The sequence below is a fragment of the Sorex fumeus genome, unplaced genomic scaffold (assembly GCF_029834395.1).
Source record: "Sorex fumeus unplaced genomic scaffold, SorFum_2.1 ptg000072l, whole genome shotgun sequence".
Classification (NCBI taxonomy): Eukaryota; Metazoa; Chordata; class Mammalia; order Eulipotyphla; family Soricidae; genus Sorex; species Sorex fumeus.
This window is the reverse complement of record NW_026606129.1, coordinates 18,470,648-18,489,409: the sequence shown is the minus strand read 5'-3', so window position 1 is coordinate 18,489,409 and position 18,762 is coordinate 18,470,648. Positions and strand designations below refer to the sequence as shown.

Here is an 18,762-nt window from a genome sequence, read left to right as displayed (position 1 = left end):
TGTAGGAAAGACTCAGCTTCTCCACCTTCTCCACCTTTGTTTGATTAACACCCCGGGTCTGGTGTTTGTATTCTACAATATTCTCCTTGGGCAGCCTTAAAGTTCTAGAGCACGGGTGGATTCGAGAATGTTCTCCAACCTTCCTGGACAACCAGGTAGACTTGGATGTAGCGAGGAAAAGGGCCTCTCTCCTCTTTTTTTTTTTCCTAAACACTATTCCCTCTCTCCCTGCACCCCGGCTCCCACTCCCCTGTAACGTTGGCAACGCCCGGGATGCCTCGGGATGAGCCCACCTGTGGAATGGGGAGAAGAATGACCCCAACCCCCCCCATCCCCGGTGCCAGGGCAGCCCCCCCCCCCCCCCTTGCGGCAGATCGGAAGCAGCATCTCAGCTCGAGACTGCGGGGCTCCCGGGGGTGGGAGGCGGGGAGGGCGCGTGCGGGCGCGCAGGTGGCGGCGCGGGGCGGGCTCGCCGCTGCGGGCGCGGCGGCTGTCAGGGGCCGCGCGGCTTTCCCCCCCCCAAGATGCGGCGCAGCATATTTTGCACATGAGTTCAGAGGAAGAGGAAGTGTAGCCGGCGGACGCGCGGCGGCGGCGGCGGGGGCGCGGCGGGGCTGCAGCCGGAGCGCGCGGGTGGCAGGGCGCAGCGAGCGGGAGCGCGGCGGCCGCGGGCTCCGCCGAGGGACCGAGCACCGACGTGCGAGCGCGTGGAGCGCCGCCGCCCCCGGTCCGCCCCCCACCCCACCCCACCCCACCCCCCACCCCCGCGGGCGCCCCCGCCTCCTCCGCGCCGCCGCCTCTGCATGGCACAAACTTTCCTCCCGGGACGGAGCACGCTGTCTCGGGGAGCCCGCGCCTTGGCGAACCCCCCAACGGTAGGTCGGTGGGTGGGTGAGCGGCGGGACGCGCGGGACCAGCGGGCACGGTCCGGGGTGTGTGTGTGTGTGTGTGTGTGTGTGTGTGTGTGTGTGTGTGCGTGTGTGTTGGAAGGGGGGGGTTGATTCGTGCATTGGGGCCCTGCGGACCCAGGCCTTGGAGGGCACGAGAGCGCGCGTGGGGGGCAGCCGGGGGTGTGCATCTACGCGCACCTGGCTTACTAGACAGACCCCCCCCAAAAAAAACAACAACCCACTTCTCGGCCCTCGCCGTCCCGGGTAGCCTGGGTCGGGGTTCGACCCTTGGAACTCTGCACTGCTGGACCAACTTTTTTGGGGAAAAAAATTGCTCGCGCGCTCTGGAGGGGAGACAACCCCCCACCCCAGAATAGTGTCCTTAGGGCGCGGCCGTGGGGGTTGCATCTGGGCACTGCAGGCTCCAGGAGCAGAGGGGGAGCTGAGAGGCTACAGGTGGGTCGGGGACGCGGCTGCGGGGAGCCCTGGGTGCAGAGGGGGCGGGCTCGGGCGCGGGGTCGGGGTTCCTGCAGGGCGCGGGCGCGCGGCGGCCGGGCTGGCGGCGGCGCTGCTGCTCCTCCTCGGCGTGCGCCCCGGGAGCCGGGCTGCTTCCCCGCGGCTCCGAGGCCCGCTGGGTGGGAGCAGACCGACGAGAGAGGGTCTGGCAGGGAGCAGCCGCGGCTCCCTTTCCATCGGGGGGGGGGGGGGGTGCTTTCGCCCAACCCGCCTGCCACTCCGCCCCTCTACCTCGCTCTAATCCACTTTCCGAGGCCCAAGGGAGACCCCCCCCCCTTCCTTCACGGATGGGGTCCGACAGGATGGCGGTGGCATCTATTTGCATCTATTTCAGGAAGCCGCCTTGTCAGGCAGGCACACCCCTCTCTCCTACCCCCACCCCCACCCCACTGCCCTGCTCAGACTGGTGCCCTTCACCTAGTCTTGCTTCCCCCCCCCCCGCCCCCCCGTCTTAGGCAGGGGCCACCGCGTGGAGGTCACAAGACGCAGGACCCAGCGCGCGCTCTCCTGCCCAGTGGGCTGCTAGGTGGTCCCCGAGAGGCACAGCGGTGTCAGTGAGTTCTGTTCCGTGGCGGCTTAAAAACCAACCAAAAAGTAGTTTTTTTTTTTTAAAAAAAAGGAAAAAAGTCTGGCACATGTCCCTGCCTTCGAGTGGCTGCCCTGGTTTCCACGGCAGCCCCTTCGTGTAATTGGTACAGCTGTTTTCAGATGCTGCCTGGCAGGCGAGGCGTCTTCCAGCCCTGCCTGCCATCGTGTGTCATCTCAGGATAAGCGAGGCGCTGCCACTCTGCCAGGAAGGAAGGAGGGCGTCATGTGAGCGACCTCAGGGTCTGTGCAGAGGGCCTGCCCCTGCACCCCACGTGTCCCTCTGGCCGCTGGGACTCCGAATTGGTACCTCCGATGCCCTGTGAAGTTCAAATGAGCCCAGATGTCACCAAACCTCAGAGAGGGTTAGTTAAGCAACCAGCTGTTGGGGCTCTTGGGTGTGTGTGTGCTGCACTAACCTCAGTGAAATCATTTTAACCTCACAAGAGCGTTGCATCCTCTTCTGCCTTACGTGGGGTTTCTGACCAGCCTCAGCAATTCCTGCCCCAGCGCCTGGATGTCATTCTCTGCCTGTATCTGTCTGTCAAGTTGCTGGGCTGGTGTTTCTTTGTGTGTGTGTGTGTGTGTGTGTGTGTGTGTGTGTGTTTGCTTTAACTGCCCGAACTCTTGAGGCCAATGGGAGTGGAGGGTGGTGCAGTTTAGCTAATAGATTGGGTACAGGAATTGAGAGAGAATAAATTGGGAGTACAAGGCAGTGAGTTCTTTTTTTTTTCTTTTCACCCCCCTTCTCTCTTGAGCAGGAATTCTTGGCTTCTGTTCAAATCATTGCTTTGTCTGTAGGGAAACAGGCAGAAAATCTTTGGCATGAGTGATGTGAGTTCCTGTAAAGCTACTTGTGTTCTTCTACTCTTCACTTTTCAGCAGAATTGAAATTGCGAGCACCCATGGCTGGGTGTGCATGGATGTACTGCCAAATACCTAACTTGGTGAGGAAGCGGGCTCTGGGGGGGAATTATCTTATTTTTCAGAACAGAAAAGTTTGTATATATATTATTAGTGAGACACAATGAGGTACAGTTGTAGATTTACAAATTTTGTGCTTGGGTTTCAATTATACAATGTTTAAATACCCATTCCTCCACCAGTGCCCATTTCCTACCACCACGGATCCCAGTATCCCTCCCACCTCCCGTCCCCCCATCTCACCCTGCCTCTGTGACAGGGCATTCCCCTCTGTTCAGAACAGAAAAGTTTTAAGAACAGTCACCCTCCCACTCGAAATAGCAACACCTAGAGTCTGTACTTGTGCTCTCATGGCTTAATAACATCCGTGCACCATTCTCCCCTGTGTCAATCCAACTTGTTTCATGCATTTAAAAGTGAATTACAGGTCTGGGTCCATTTTAGCATGTACTTTTTCAGTTAGGGTTTAATATATGATCATGATTGTCTTAAGGGGAGATTTATGTACATACAGTGAAATGCACAGAGCTCGAGCAGATCATTTGCATAATGTTTTGACAGCTGTACCTGTGTCACCCTAGTTATCTCTATCAAGTCAGAGACTATTACCAGAAAGTTCCTTCATCCCCTATTCCCAGACACTCCCTATTGCTCCCCCTCCCCCCTTAGAGTGGCAACCACTGCTTCCATGGTCGGCTCTCCTTGCTGACGTGTAAGCCTCTCCTTGAACTTCGCAGGAGTAGAATTCTACACAATGGTGTGAGGCTTCCTTCAAACTCATCCATGTTGAACGCATCAGCAATTCTGTCTTCTTTTGTTGCTGAGCTGGATTCCAGGATATGTCTAGACCACAGTTTGTTTAGATATTTCCCTGCTGATCGACACGTGGGTTATTCCCAGTTTGGATGCAGGGAGGGGTACTGTGAATGAAGCCGCATGTTTGTGCATTGTCTTGGTAGGGACATCTGTTCTCCTTTCTCATGGGTAAAGAAATGCCTAGCAGTGGGATTGCTGGGTCAGAGAAGTGTTTGTGAACCTTTTAAGAAATAGCCAGCTCTCTGCCCACATGCTTGCATCATCATATGCTCCCACCCGCGAAGCATATAGAATCTGGGGTTCCAGAGACTTACCATACACTTTTCCTCTTTCCAGTTCAAGAGCACGGATCCTCCAGTGATCTTCTGGGATCAGAAGTAACCCAGGGGCTGGAAGCACCTGGGTCAGCCTGGCACGTGCTCTCCTAGGTGCGGGAACTGTGAGAAATCCCTGACTCTGGCAGTTAAGTGCGTTTGCACTTAAATTATTGCAGATGATCAGCCAAATATTTTATTTTTAGAGAAGGGAATTCCACAGGGGAATGTACCCGCGGTTGTGAAAGAAGATTGACTAAGTGCTTTCTTTGTAAAGAAAAATAACCCCAAGCCCCACAGAATTCCTCTAAAGTCCTGGCTTCAGACCCTTTAGGGGGGGGATTTCCGGCTCTTGGTCTGGTTGATGAGAACTTGGTGAAGAGCCTGTGTGGATTTCACTGGTGTGGGAGGCTCCTTGTTGAAATGGGTCCTGTTTGCTTTGTGAGGTGGATCTGCTTTGGCTTTCTGAAGGCGCCAAGAGCAGCTCTCCTGTCCGGGGGATCTGGAGTGTCAGTGAGAAATAGAATCTGTCAACGCTTCTCTGATTGACCTTGGTGACACAAATAGGCCTGTCCCCTAGTCCGTCCTTCCTCTACTGGAGGCTTTTCTCCTCCACCAGCCGGGTCCTGTGCCTGCCACAGAGTGACACGCAGTGCCCATTTGGGTGATGGGGTCCTTTGAGAGGTCGAGAGTGTGTCCAGGTGTCAGGGGACTGAGATGTATTTCCCTAGAGGCCACTTTACCCGGGCCTAGGAAACAGGTTGAAGGAGTTTGGGCATTAGGAAAATTTTACCATCTATGAGGCTGGCATTTGGAGCAATTCCGTTCTGATTATATTACAGACTTTTATCATTGTTCCGAACAAAATGCTTAGAACTATACTGTTGGCCAGGTATTGTGAGGCACTTTCCCAGAAGTCTATGCATCTAATTCTCAGAAAGTTCCGATATGAGGGGTGGAAGGACACACTTGGTGCTGGGAACTGAACTGGAGTTGGAGACAGGTAGGACACACTATTCAACCCCTGTACCTCTTGGCCCCCGAAGAGCCCTCTTGCTACGTATACTCTAGGTTGAGGAAACTGCAGCCTCGCAAGGTTAATTCAGTGACCCTGAGTCCACAATGTCCTGCTTCCTAGACACAAAGGAGAGAGACAAGGTGGATCTAGTTTTGCAAATGCGTACTCTCTCTTTAAGCGCAGGTTTCCAAATACATAAAGCCCCTTGCACACTAGAAAGGTAAGCTGTGTATCAGAAGAATCACGTTGCTGGAAATGACACCCCAAGAATCTCTTTCCTTAGTCTTCTTTCCTTATCCTTTTGGAGGTGGGCTGCTGCGGCCTGCAGAGAGGTCCCCAGATTGGTGACAATTGAAGGCAGCGTCGGCTGATTATGATTGTCATTGAACGGTAGGAGAAGAAAGACTCTGCCAGCTGCTAGGTTTGAGTGGCTATCTCTGAGTTGTCCACTAGTTTCGTGTGGCTATTTACATTTAAGTGGTGATGAATTCAAATGAAATAAAATCTGAAATTCAGTTCCCCCTGATCTCCCCAACCACGTGTCAGGTGCGCCTTCACTCCACGTGTGGCGTTCTGCCTACCGAATTGGACTGCACTTGTATTTTCATCGTCCCTGGAAGTTGTGTTTGAGAGCCTTCATTAGTAAGCATTTTCTCTTTTTTCCTTCTCTTCAAGAATTGGCAACACACTTGGCTTAGGCTTAGGTGAGTTTTCACTGACAAAGAGAAATTGAGCCAGACATTTCCTTCATAGTTACATTTTACAAGTGTGTGTGTGTCTGTGTGTGTGTGAGTGTGTGTTTGTGTGTGTGAGAGAGGGACAGAGAGAGAGAGTGATACAGAGAGAAATCTTTCATTTATATTCTGTTTTTGACATAAATTTGAGTTTGCCTTTTCTCCTGGGCACCTGCCCCCCACCCTCAAAGGGCTCTCGTTATTATCATTGCATATTTTCAAAAGAGACTTTCTCTTCTGAAAAGGTCGGTTCAGAAGGCAGACGATGGCCACTGCTTGAGCCCGGTTAATTCCTGGCTTTCTAAGTAAGAATTTGGTTCGGCTGTTAAATATGCATTTGTGTGACTTACTCCCTACCTGGGCTGAATTCAGGAAGGGAAAAATTCACTCTCAGCAGGCCAGAACCAAAGAGCTAGAAAAATCAGGTCACGTTCTATGTCTGATGGCTACCTGCCAAGGCTGAGACGGAGGAGACACCGTGTGGGGTACTCGAAGGCTTCCTTTGGGGGTTCTCCTGAGTCTGAGTCTGGCCTGCTGCTGGAGTATGGGAGTGCAGGAAAGCGTGGGCGGCTTATGGGTCTGGGTTGTACAGAACCATGTGGGGCGGTGGGGGATGTCTGCACAGTGCTCCAGAAACCGAGGTCAGAGGTGAGGGCCGAGAGCCCTCCCGTCTCAGCAGGGAGTTCAGGCGCCAGAGTGGCAGGGTTGGCGTCAGCTGTGTCAGCCTGTTTGACGTTGACCCTGCCACAGGCTGCCTGCTGAGGGCCACTGGAGTTTCCCCTCTTACCAGGAGGAAGCCGGCTGTGGCTGCACGTCACTGACACTGATCTTCAACAACTGCCCCGAAAAATGTCCCAGTTGCTTCTCCCCGGGGCAGGTCCCTTGATTGCCAGCTTGGATTTTTTTTTTTGCCAGAGGAGTTTTCACTAGCTTTGTGGAGTGTGTGTGTGTGTGTGTGTGTGTGTGTGTGTGTGTGTGTCTGTCTGTCTGTCTGTTTGTCTCTGTGTGTGTCTGTGTTGAAACCCTCAACTTTGTTTTGCTCCAGGAAAGGCTTCCTGAAGAATCCTACAGGTTTTATGGTCTGGCTGCCAGATTCAGCCAATTTGGAGAAATTATTATAATAGACCTTATCCATTCAAGTCACCTAAGAGGAGATTAGGCTAAATCAGACTTTGTTTAATGAATGTGACTGCGTCACGAATGACCAAATTTTGGAAATAGAAAGTATGAGAAATCAGACTGTTTATTTAAACACTTCCTTATTTTAGAGACCTTTGGAATTTTTCCAGTGTCTTAGAATACATTTTAAGTTCCCTTTTCAGGAACTTTGAGGTAGCTCTGCCTAAAGGTAGATTAAAAGGGAATCTTTATGTAACGGATAACTAGTAATACGATAATTAGGGATAATAACAACAGCCACTAATAATGATTAATATTCACATTACTTTTTTTAATGTGTTTGAGTCTTTTAAGAATTAAATATTAAGCTATTTAATTCTTACTTTACAAGTAGATTCTGCAGCCCTCTCTCTATATATACATATATATGTTTTTACAGTTGTGATAACTATAAAGATGGAGGTTGAGTGGGGTCCTGGAGGTCACACCACTCAGAAATGGGGACATCCAGGTTTTGCCCTTGTCTGGTGGCAGTCATCGTGCTCACCTCAACCCACCCCATGCTGCTGTGAGATGAAGACAGGGACCTTGAAGGGACCGGCAGCTGTTCCCGAGGCCCCTTCTCACCCTTTGCCAGAAGTGAAGCACCCTTCCTGTCAGTGGAAGGTTGCTAGGGATAGGAATTAATCAGGCATAGATTTGGGCGTTGCGGGGGGAACGCTGTGGAGCTGGGAAGGAGATGGCAGCCTGGGAGACGTTTGTTGTCACGCTGCTGAGCTTGGGGTGTTCCCACAGGCTCTGAGCCAGCCGCCCTCCCCGCACCTCCACCCAGGTGGACTTTTTCCTCCTGAAACAAGCATCCTCTCCCTCACCCCAGTTTCTCCCACTTGTCCTTCTTCTTGGAAGGAAGGGCCCCTTCAGCACTCCCAGTTACTCTGGCCCTAAGTCTCTTCTGTCACTTCTGTCGCCCTCCTCTCCTCATGTCCTTTTGCTGAACCACCAACAAGTCCCTTTCCTTCCAGAACTTGATCTCCAATGTACCCCTGAATTCCTGCTCATCTCGGCCTCGCCACTTCCATAGTCAGGCATGGCCAGAGGTGTCTCCTCTGGTCCCCAACCACTCTAGGGGCTCCCCTCTCAGAACAGCAGCGGGGACCTGACTGCAGCCCTTGGCCCTGCCCTTCTAGAAGACTTCTGGAAGATTCTAACCAGTTTGCTCCTGCTGCTTCCAGACTGGGATGTGATTTTTTTTTTTTGCTTTTTGGGTTACACCGAGCGATGCTCAGGGGTTACTCCTGACTCTACACCCAGGAATTACTCCTGGTGGTGCTTGGGAGGGCCATATGGGATGCTCGGAATTGAACCCAGGTCACCCGTGTGCAAGGCAAACGCTCTACCCACTGTGCTATCGCTCCAGCCCTGGGATGTGATTATTCCCATCCCATGAGAGCCCCCTTTTACTTTCCAGGATTTTGCTTCACACCATCTCCCCCCCCCCGCCTTATTTGTTTTTGTTGAACTTTCTTTAGTAATTGAACTTAAACAAACAAACACTGTCCTCCTGTTGTTCATCGATTTGCTCGAGCGGACCCAGTAACGTCTCCTTTTTGAGACTTGTTGTTACTGTGTTTGGCATATCGAATACGTCACAGGGAGCTTGCCAGGCTCTGCCTTGCAGGTGAGATACTCTCGGTAGCTTGCCGGGCTCTCCGAGGGGGGCGGAGGAATCGAACCTGGCTCGGCTGGGCTGGCTGCGTGCAAGGCAAACGCCCTACTGCTGTGCTATCTCTTTGTCATCTCTTCCTCTACTCCTGAAGGGTAGGTAGGTGAGAGGCAGAGTTCTTATTTTTATTTATTTATTTATTTGTACTCCAGCATTCAGAACTGCCTTGTGAGTAATAAGTGCGCAGTAAAGGAGAAAGTGTTAGTTAATTTTTTTTTATCACCTTGGCTTGGCTGTGCTGCCCATTTTGGCTTCAATATTAGTATTTTGTGGAGGGGGTGGCGGGGAAGGGTAACTGGGGGACAATCTATTTCCAGCACTGCTCAAGGCTTACTCTTGGCTCTGTGTTCCGAGATCACTCCTGGTGGTGCTCAGGTTTGATCCCAGCACTGTGTATGCTGGGATCAAACAGAGGTGTGGTATGTGGTATGAGCATGGCTAACACCTTACCCATTGTACTATCTCTCTGGCCCCCAGCATCGGTCTTTAGTGTGAGTGACCTACATGTCGAGTGTGAATCTGCTTTGAGCACTGCAGCTCAGCCTCCAAATTTGGGCGTGGGGGGATGGTGTGTATGTATGTATGTATGTGTGTGTGTGGGGGGGGTCTCATCTAATCAGCTGAAGAGGGCTAAAGAAGAAGGACTATTTCTCCCCCTAAAGAAAGAATTTTCGGAGCCGGAGTGATAGCATAGCGGGTAGGGCATTTGCCTTGCACGCAGCCGACCTGGGTTCGATCCCCGGCATCCCATATGGTCCCCCAAGCTCCGCCAGGAGTAATTCCTGAGTGCAGAGCCAGGAATAACCCCTGAGCATCGCTGGGTATGACCCAAAAAAAGCAAAAAAAAAAAAAAAGAATTCTCTCTCCACTCCTCCACACCGACTTTCCCCTGGGTCAGCCTGCAGATTTCAGCCTTGCCTCACAGCCCCATGGGCCAGTTCCTTAAATCAGCCGCTCAGCGACCCTCGCTCTGTTGAGTCTTTCTCTCCCACCCCACTTGGTGATTCTGTTTCTCTGGAGAATAGTAATACACCAAGAACAGAGGGTTAAGGGGGGAAGGTGGGATGGTGAGGAGGTGGGCAGCTTGGAGGCTGGCAGCAGGTTTAACACATAAGTGCGAGCTCGGCTTCCTCAGACCCCACTCCAATGCACAGGCAGGGGGCCTGAGGGAGATGGGGCAGGAGGAGAATGTCAATGTTGGGGTGAGGTTGGGGGCAGGGCTCCAGGCTCCCTGAGTTGCACGGGGTTGTGGTTTGTACCCTGTGAGCCTCTTGTGCACTCTGCAGGGTCCCTGGATGAAAGAGCCAGGGAGGGGGAAACCAGGAGGATGGCCAGGCGTGGCCCACAGACACCAGAAACAGGAGGAGGCTTGTTGGGTGATACATTGAGTGCTCTTGACAGCACCTGCATCTGGAAGAGCCTGGAAGGTTCCAGGGGAGAAAAGTGGAAAGAGGTGATTGAGCGTGCCTACTTGGGGCTGGAGAGAAGCCGGGCCAGGAGGGAGGTGGAATATTTGGGCCTTGAGCAGGAAAAGTGAGAGAGGAGAGGGGACGAGCAATTCTGTCACTTTTGAGCTGATATAAACAGAACCAGAGGGGCCAAGACTCCCCAGACTCCGCAGGGTCCCTCAGCAAACTCTCAGGACTAGTGGGTCTCCTGGTGGGTGTCCTGTCCTTGGGAAGCTGGATTTGGGGTGGTGACTCTCAAAATCATGGGGGACAGGAAAGGCAGCTGATGGTGTCCGGCAAAAAAAAAATTCACAGTCTGAAAACTTGGTCCTGGACATCCAGGACTCTGGTTTGGTGACTTAAGCATGAAAGGAAGAGTTTTCCTTGCAGTTTATGGACTCCGTTTTTTTTTTCTCCAAGGACTACCGAGTTACTTGGACATAGTTATGAAGTTCTTTGAATTTGATCCCTCAGTCAACAGAGCCATAGGATTTGCTTTAAGAAAGGTCGGGGCCTTCTGTAAACGAATCGAGGTGCTAAGGGGTTCAGGTGCTGGGAAAGTCCCAGAACCATTTTGCATACACAGTTTTGGCATCACTTGTGGTTGTAGAGAGGAGGTGCAGGGTAGAGGACAGGGGAGAAAGAGAAGCACGTGAGAGCGACCCTCTCATAGTGTCTTCAATGACAGATGTGAAGCAAAAGCCAACGGAAGCGTCTGCCATCCCAAAGAAGGGCTCTGTCCTTATCCGTGAGTCGGAACTGGCTTACAGTGGAAATGATTTAAGCAAGGGGGCTCAAAGGAAAGTGGGGAGAGAAATGGAGGGTACAGGGTGTTTGAGAGATCTCCAGAGAGCCATGGAGGAGGCCTACCGAGCTTCCAAAGAGCCAAGATATGGGGTGTGGAGTGGGGGTGGGGGGCAGGGGGCTCAGTGGGGTTGCATTCTTCTGGACCTATGTTTCTCAAGTGAGGGCGGGATATCCCATGGGGACCACAGATAAAAATGGGGGAGCCATGGCATGCGACTAGGGAGCCACCTGGTACAACAGGGAAACCACAGGAAGGAAACCAGGCCAGAAGGGGATGACCGTGGAAGAAAGGTCGAGAAACTCTGTCCTAGACTATGGCCTTGCTTATGCAACTTCTGAGGAGGCCTGGGAATGTAGGTGAGAGCGGAGAGAAGTGGAAACAGGGAGGTTAGATTAGGGTTTTATTTCTTCACTTGATCACTTGACTTCCCGTTAATCGTCGATTTGCTCAAGCGGGCGCCAGTAATGTCTCCATTTGTCCCAGTTGCGTGCTAGTGTAGCCCAATGGCGTCTGTTCGCTCTAGGAACATGAAGAGCCTCAAACTGATCGTTCATGATCTTGATGAAGAAATCTGACCATCTGGTAGGTGGGCGGCCATGCGGTCTTTTGACATCCCATGGAATCCAGTCAGTAACAGCTCTAGTCCAGCGGTCGTTTTTAAATCTCATTACGTGACCAGCCCACCTGATTTTTGATGCCTTGGCAAACGAGACAGCGTCCCTGATTCTTGATCGTCGACAGAGGTAGGAACTCCGGATTCTTTCTCTCATTTGAGTGAAACGTGATATCCCAAGCATAGCTCTTTCAATTCCTCTTTGGGAGACCCAGATAGCTTTCTCATCCTGTTTGCATAGGGCCCAGGTCTCTAAGGCGTACGTTAATGCAGGAAGAACAGTGGAATCAAAGAGATGTGCCCGGAGCCGGAGGTTTTTCGTCCTCTTAGCTATTTCTTCGACGCTCTTGAAGGCGTTCCAAGCCGCTCTCTTCCTCCTGCACAGCTCGGGTGCCAGGTCATTTGTCATGTTGACTTCTCGACCTAGGTACACATAGCTGTTGCATTCGGAGATGGTCGTTCTGTTGAGAGCGAATGGGGCGTCAGGAACGAGGCTGTTTCTCATAAACATTGTCTTCGTAAGATTCAGCTGTAGTCCTACCTTTCCACACTCACGGTCAAAGTTGGCCAGCATTTGTGCCGCTTGGCTGATGTTTGGTGTTATTAAAACAATGTCATCAGCAAAGCGGAGGTGGTGTAGTTGCCGACCATCTATCTTCACTCCCATTCCTTCCCATTCCAGTCGTCGCATGATGTTCTCGAGGGTGGCACTGAAGAGTTTCGGTGAAATGGTATCACCCTGCCGAACCCCTCTCTTGACATCAATGATTACTTCTTTGTAGAATGGTGAGATCCTGGTAGTGAATCCGCAATACAGCTCACGGAGGATCCTGATGTATTGGGCTTGAATGCCCTGATTGGCTAGGGCTTCAATGACCGCTTCCATCTCAACAGAATCAAAGGCCTTCTTTAAATCAATGAACGTTAAACAGAGCGGCATCTTGAACTCCCGAGAAACCTCAATGAGCTTGGTTATTGTGTGGATATGGTCGATGGTGCTGAATCCTTTGCGGAACCCGGCTTGCTCGCATGGTTGTCCTTCATCTAGTGTTCTGCCAATCCTATTTAGGGTTTTATTTCTTAAAATACTGATTAGGGTTAGATTAGATAGATTAGGGTTTTATTTCTTAAAATACTGATGCTGCATCCCCCACCTCCTCCAAAGGCCCGAGCATTAAGACTTGAAATGGTTCTCCAGAGGGCTTCCAATATGCTTCCAGGATGGAGAAACACTGCAGAGCTCAGGAAAATGTAGACTGGAGTGAACCATATGGTTCACAACATGTTCACTACATGTTCGCATGTAGCTCCTGGGGCCCAGTACCGCCGGATGGGGGCCCAGTTTAAAAAGAAAAAAAAAGTGGTAGGTGGGTTCCAGAGCCTGGGTGGGGGCTGGGAGTCTGCATGCCCACAGCCTTGGGACATGCCGGGCAGTGGGCTGAGGAGCAGCAGGTCTAAGGGGAAGGTACGTATGCCCACACTGAGTAGGTCTGAGGGGGAGCTGTGTGTGGGAAGGGCCCATCCTGAGCAGAGTTGAGGAGGAACCGTGTGCCAGAGGAGCTCACTCTGAGGAGCAGGTCTCAGGGGGTGCTGGTGTGTAAGAGGGGGTCTTGAGGGATATTCTGGGCGGGACATCTACACTGGTGTTGGGGAGGGGGTGGGGGTAGCAAACATTTTCTTTGGATAACACGAATGCCCAGAGCCACCGTATCATTTCCTGGGCCACACATTATTCTTCAACTCGGCAGCTGGCAGCTACAGTCAACATTGATGATTGTGCAGGATTTCTGGGGGGAGGGAGGCCCAAGGCCGCTCGGTGGGGTGAGTCAAACCAGGGTGCTCCCTAGTGGTCAAGGTGTGGGCTGACTGAGGGCCATTGGGGTGGGGGTGGGGCGGAAGGATCTCCTTTGTCAGAGGTGTCCTGTCCTTGCTGGTCAGGGGAGAGGCCTCAGGTTCCTATCTTGGTTTATTTCTTTTTAGATGTTTTTTTTTGAGGTGGGGCATACCTGGCTCAGGACTTACTGCTGGCTCTTCTGAGAGTCACTTCTTTTTTTTTTTTTTGGCTTTTTGAGTCATACCTGGCAATGCACAGGGGTTACTCCTGACTCTGCACTCAGGAACTACTCCTGGCGGTGCTTGGGGAACCATATGGGATGCAAGGAATTGAGCCCGGGTTGGCCGTGTGCAAGGCAAAAACCCTGCCCGTTGTGCTATCGCTCCAGTCCCAAGGGTGACCCTGACAGGCTCAGGAGACTCTTTGTGGTGCTGGGGACTAAATCAGGGTGGGCCTCATACAAGGCGAGTGACCTACTTGCTGTCTCCCACCCTGTCCTGCTTGACTTAACCTTCCCACAGTAGTCATGGCTGTCCCCACAAAGAGATAGAACCTCCAGAGTTTGGGTCCTGGGCTCTGACACTGGTCATTTCTGCAGTGTCCCCTTAACTCAACAGGTCAGTCCTGTTTAGTGGGGGTGGGCGGGGCAGTGAGGGGATTGTAGTGTGGGGGATGTCGGAAGGATTATTCTAGAGAAGCCTGGCAATGACACCCTCTATTGTCTTCCATCCAGGAAGCAATTCATGCACGATGTAGATATCTTGAAAAGTAGAGAAAACTGTTGAGATTCTGTCCCTTAATAATCCCATGGAGCAAAGTCCGATAACACTGTGGTTTCCATCATGCCACTAAAAGAGAAGAAAAGAAGGTGGATTTTTCAGATCCGAATAACACATATAGACACTGTGCCCAAACAAACATGCCTTCTTAAGGATTGATAACTCCGTGGCGTTGAGTTAAGAGCCTTTCCATGGGTACATCTTCTTTTGCCTTCCTGGATTGCCTTTCTTAGATGATATTTGTGGAACATAAATATTTGATGCCATCTGAATAGTTGAATACATTTTCCCTTTTTTATGGCTATTTCTTGGTTGATAGAGATGTCCCCATGATGTAAAAGATGTCTTCATTTGAATTATCCGTTCTTAACTTTGAGCACTGGCATGAACATATTACACACGCCCATGTCTTCAACGATGGGATCCATGTGGAGGAACAAGAATTGAGTTTGTCAGATGATCTGGCATCATAGGTATAATTACCCTGTCACCAGTGGCTTGTCATGGGCTGTTGGCAATCGTTAAAATTAGCTTTGCAGTCTGCCTTTGATTAGCAGTAAGTGTGGTGAACGAGGCCCACTGTTAATGAAAGTTATTGGTATTTGAAAATATAGCTACGTTTATTGTCCCCATTATTTATATGTAAGTGTACTTGTTGGTAGTAAAAATGAACCTTTAATAAATCTATACAAAATTCTATCTGAAAAATAATCTTGTAAGAAGGGTGATCCTTTCTGAAGTGGTTTTCCAGTGTTTACGGGCACCTGGGGAAGCATTTCAGAAACAAATGGGAAATGCCTTTAGAATAAAAATTTAAAGTTTTAACATTGAAAATGACACAGAACTTTGTCTCCCATTTCCAGTTAGCTTCTTTTGCTCACTCCTTCCTTTTTTCCTCCTTCCTTCCTTCCTTCCTTCCTTCCTTCCTTCCTTCCTTCCTTCCTTCCTCCTTCCCTTCTCCCTCCCTCCCTCCCTCCCTCCCTCCCTCTCTCCCTCCCTCCCTCCCTCCCTCCCTCCCTCCCTCCCTCCCTCCCTCCCTCCCTCCCTTCCTTCCTTCCTTCCTTCCTTCCTTCCTTCCTTCCTTCCTTCCTTCCTGGGATGTTGGGTCAAACCCAGCTGTGCTCAGGGCTTTCTCCTGGGAGTCATTCCTATCAGTGCTGGTGGACCATATGTGATGCCAGGATAGAACTGGGTTACTATGTACATAATAAACTCCTTAATACCCCAGTACTACCCTTGGGCCCTAGCTTCTTCTGGAAGCAAGTGTGTCTGATGTCAAATATATATATATATATATATATATATATATATATATATATATATATATCACGATCACAATAACTACCATCCTGTTGTTCGTTGATTGCCTCAAGCAGGCCCCAGTAACGTCTCCTTCATCCTGGCCCTGGGATTTTTTAAAAAAGTGCCATATTAAAGGCTCTTCCAGGGTTAGGAGAATGAGACCCATCATTGTTACTGGTGTTTGGCATATATGTGTGTGTGTGTGTGTGTGTGTGTGTGTGTATCTCCTCCTCCTCCTCCTCCTCCTCTTCTTCCTCCTCCTCCTTTCACCCTAGACCTGCAGGAGAACAGGGATTGACTTTGCCATTTGGGGAATTTCTAGTGGAAGGCCTGACTCAAATCTGACCTTCATGATTGTGTAGTGACTACTTGACCCCTGGGTTTGACCGTAGGCCTCGGCCCACCGTCCGCATTTATTCTACTCTCCCTTATTCTACTGCATGTGCCCTCACAGCAGTAGAATAGGTGTGCGATGGTGCGTGTGTGAATGTGTAAATTTGGAACGGAGCTGCCTTCCCTCAGAGAGCTGACAGTCCCTGCAGGAAGCTGGTCCATCCTGTCCTGGACAATCTCCATTCTCAGTTGGATTCAGAGAGAGTCATTTCCCAGACTGTCACCATTTGCAAAGTTTTGCTTCCTGCTTGTTTGCAGTGTCAGTAATGACTTTATTTTCCTCCCTCACCATCTTCCAGCTCCCTGTGACTTTCAAACAGTTTCTGCTAGAGAGTCTTTCCTCTGGCGCCCCACCCCTCACTGCCCTCCATGCCCATACCCTGCTCTTTCGCCAAGCCTCTCTTGGGGATTCTTCTGGGGCAACCTCGCCTAATAATCATGGAAGTTTACAAAACTCTGCAGTGATCTAAGGCACTATCCTCTCTTCCATTAACTCTTTCCAATTTGTTTGATCATAGTCAGAACGATAATAACTGTTCTTGGAATGATAGTCATGTTTTTCCTCCTGTTTTTGTTGGTGGGCATGCTCTCAATCAGTGCTCAGGAGACCCACGGCCTCCACTGGTGATTAAGGGCTGTTGGGTCAATGCAGAGCGATAGCACAGCGGTAGGGCGTTTGCCTTGCACGCAGCCAGCCCGGCCAAGCCAGGGTTCAATTCCTCCACCCCTCTCGGAGAGCCTAGCAAGCTACCGAGAGTATTCAATATGCCAAACACAGTAACAAGAAGTCTCACAATGGAGATGTTACTGGGCCTGCTCGAGCAAGTTGATGAACAATGGGAGGACAGTGTTGTGTTTGGGTCAATGCGAAGACCCTAAGATAAAATGCTGAGGATACTCAGGCCATACCAGCTGTGCTTTTGGGGAGCCTCTCGGCCATACCTGGTGATACTTCAGGGGTCACATGGTGCCAGGAATCAAACCCAGGTTGGTATAAGATAAGCACATCCCTAACCACTGTTCTCCCTTTTTGAGAGGAGTGGGTTGGTGAACCAATACAGGAGAGGACTAAAGGAGACAGGGGTGTGCCATGAACCCACAGGGAGGACCCTCAGCTCAGGAGAGGAAAGGAATAGTCTCTCTTTCTCGCTCTGGTTTTTGGGCTGGTGGTAGTCAAGAGTCACTCCTGGTGGTTCTGGAGAACACTGGGGGACTGAATCACCCCAGAGGAGCCAGCCTCATAGAGCATGCACTTGGCCCGTTGAATTATTAGAACCTGTTTTTTTTTTTTCCTTTCTGGAACAAATTCTTTTTTTGTTTTGTTTTATTTATTTGTTTTTAGGTCACACCTGGTGGTACTTAGAGTTTACTCCTGGTTTTGTGTTTAGGGATCATTTCTGGAGGGACTCAGGGGACCAAATCTGGTGCTGGGGATTGAATCTCTGGGTGGCTGCATGCAAGGCAAGCACCTTGCTGTAATAACTGCTGTATTATCTTTCTGGCCCAATGGAAAAAATTAAAAACATTTTTTAATAACCATGAATCACAGACTTACAGCATTACTCATTATTAAGTTCAGACATACAGTGTTCCAATAGTAATCCTCTCACTGGTTTCCACTTTCCTCTACCAATGTCCCGTTTCTCTCCCATTTCTCAGCCTGCCCCTAGAGCAGGCGCTTTTCCCCTCCACCATGGTCCCATGTTCCCTTCCCTAGTTTATCCCTCCACCTCCAATCCATTGGCAAACTGCCTACTGAGGAACAATTACTACTGCATATATAATCCCCTCTCTTCCACTTCTTTCAACTCCATTATTTCCTTGCTGATTTTCAGTCTGGTTTGGTCTGTCAAGATTTGACAGAGTGGTGTTGAAGTCCCAGCTATTACTGTGTTGCTTTTGATGTCTTTCTTCATGTCTATTACTTGTTTTAAGTATTTTGCTGATCCCTCACTAGGTGCATATATGCTTAGGAGAGTGAGTTCTTTGTTTTGTACATATCCCTCGATCATTAAGAAATGACCTCCTCTGTCTCTCGTAACTTTTATAAGCCCGGAAGTCCGTATTGTCTGATAGAAATATGGGCATATGGGTCTATTTGTGGGACTTGTTTACTTACAATATTGTCTTCCAACATTTGAGTCTGTGTTTGCCCTGTTGTTCAAATGTGCAGCAGAAGGTTGGATTCCATTTTCTAATCCATCCAGTCATTCTTTGTCTCTTAATCGGTGCATTTAGGCTATCGGCATTAAGTGAGATTTTTGTCATGGAGTTTTTGTGCCATCTTTCTGTGTGGTTGTGAGATTTGTCTTAAAGTAGCCCCTTTAGTTCTTCTAAAGATGGATTCAAGTCTGTGAAGTCCCTGAGCTGTTGTTATATGTGTAGTTCTGTATTGTTTCTTGAAATCTAAATGAGACTCTGGCTGAGTCAAGTATTCTTGGTGAGATGTTCACTTCCTTAAGTGTTCTTGCTATATCCCACCATTGTCTTTGGGCCCTGCAGGCTTTCATTTGATATGTCTGCTATAAATCTTAAGGATGCTTCTTTGTAAGTAATTTTCTTAATTGATCTTACTGCTTTCAGTATTCTATCTCTATCGGTGGGATGGCTGTTATCATTCTGGTTCGGATGTGTCTTGGAGTCTTTGTCAGATGGTACTCTTTGGGTCTTTTGAATCTGGGTGCATGTTCTCCTCAACTCTGGAAACTTCTCAGTAATGATTTCTTTGAATAAGCTTCTTCATCAAAATTGCTTTCCTGGGTTTCTGGGACCCCAGTGATTCTTATGTTGTTTCTCTTGAATTCATCCCAGAGTTCTCTTGTCCGCTCTGCATTTATCTTGAGACTTTTTTTTCCATCTTCTTCTTTTATCTGGAAGTTTTCTGCAACTCATCTCAGACTTCACTGATTTTGTCCTAAGCTGCTGTTACTCTCAAGTGGGGTCTTC

The 18,762-nt window shown here is 50.1% G+C and overlaps 1 protein-coding gene across 2 annotated transcripts in view; it reads left to right on the top strand.

Annotated features, from left to right (window-relative positions):
• Window positions 1-760: 760 nt before the first annotated feature.
• The window catches only part of RFTN1 (raftlin, lipid raft linker 1), a 228,637-nt gene continuing 210,635 nt past the window's right edge, over window positions 761-18,762 (top strand). The window contains exon 1 of one of the 2 annotated variants that reach the window (XM_056129331.1): window positions 761-875. The gene's annotated coding sequence lies outside the window, so the exon portion shown is untranslated. Of the gene's footprint in view, window positions 876-13,207; window positions 13,330-18,762 lie in introns of those variants that run through there. The other variant, XM_056129332.1, reaches the window with a different exon arrangement.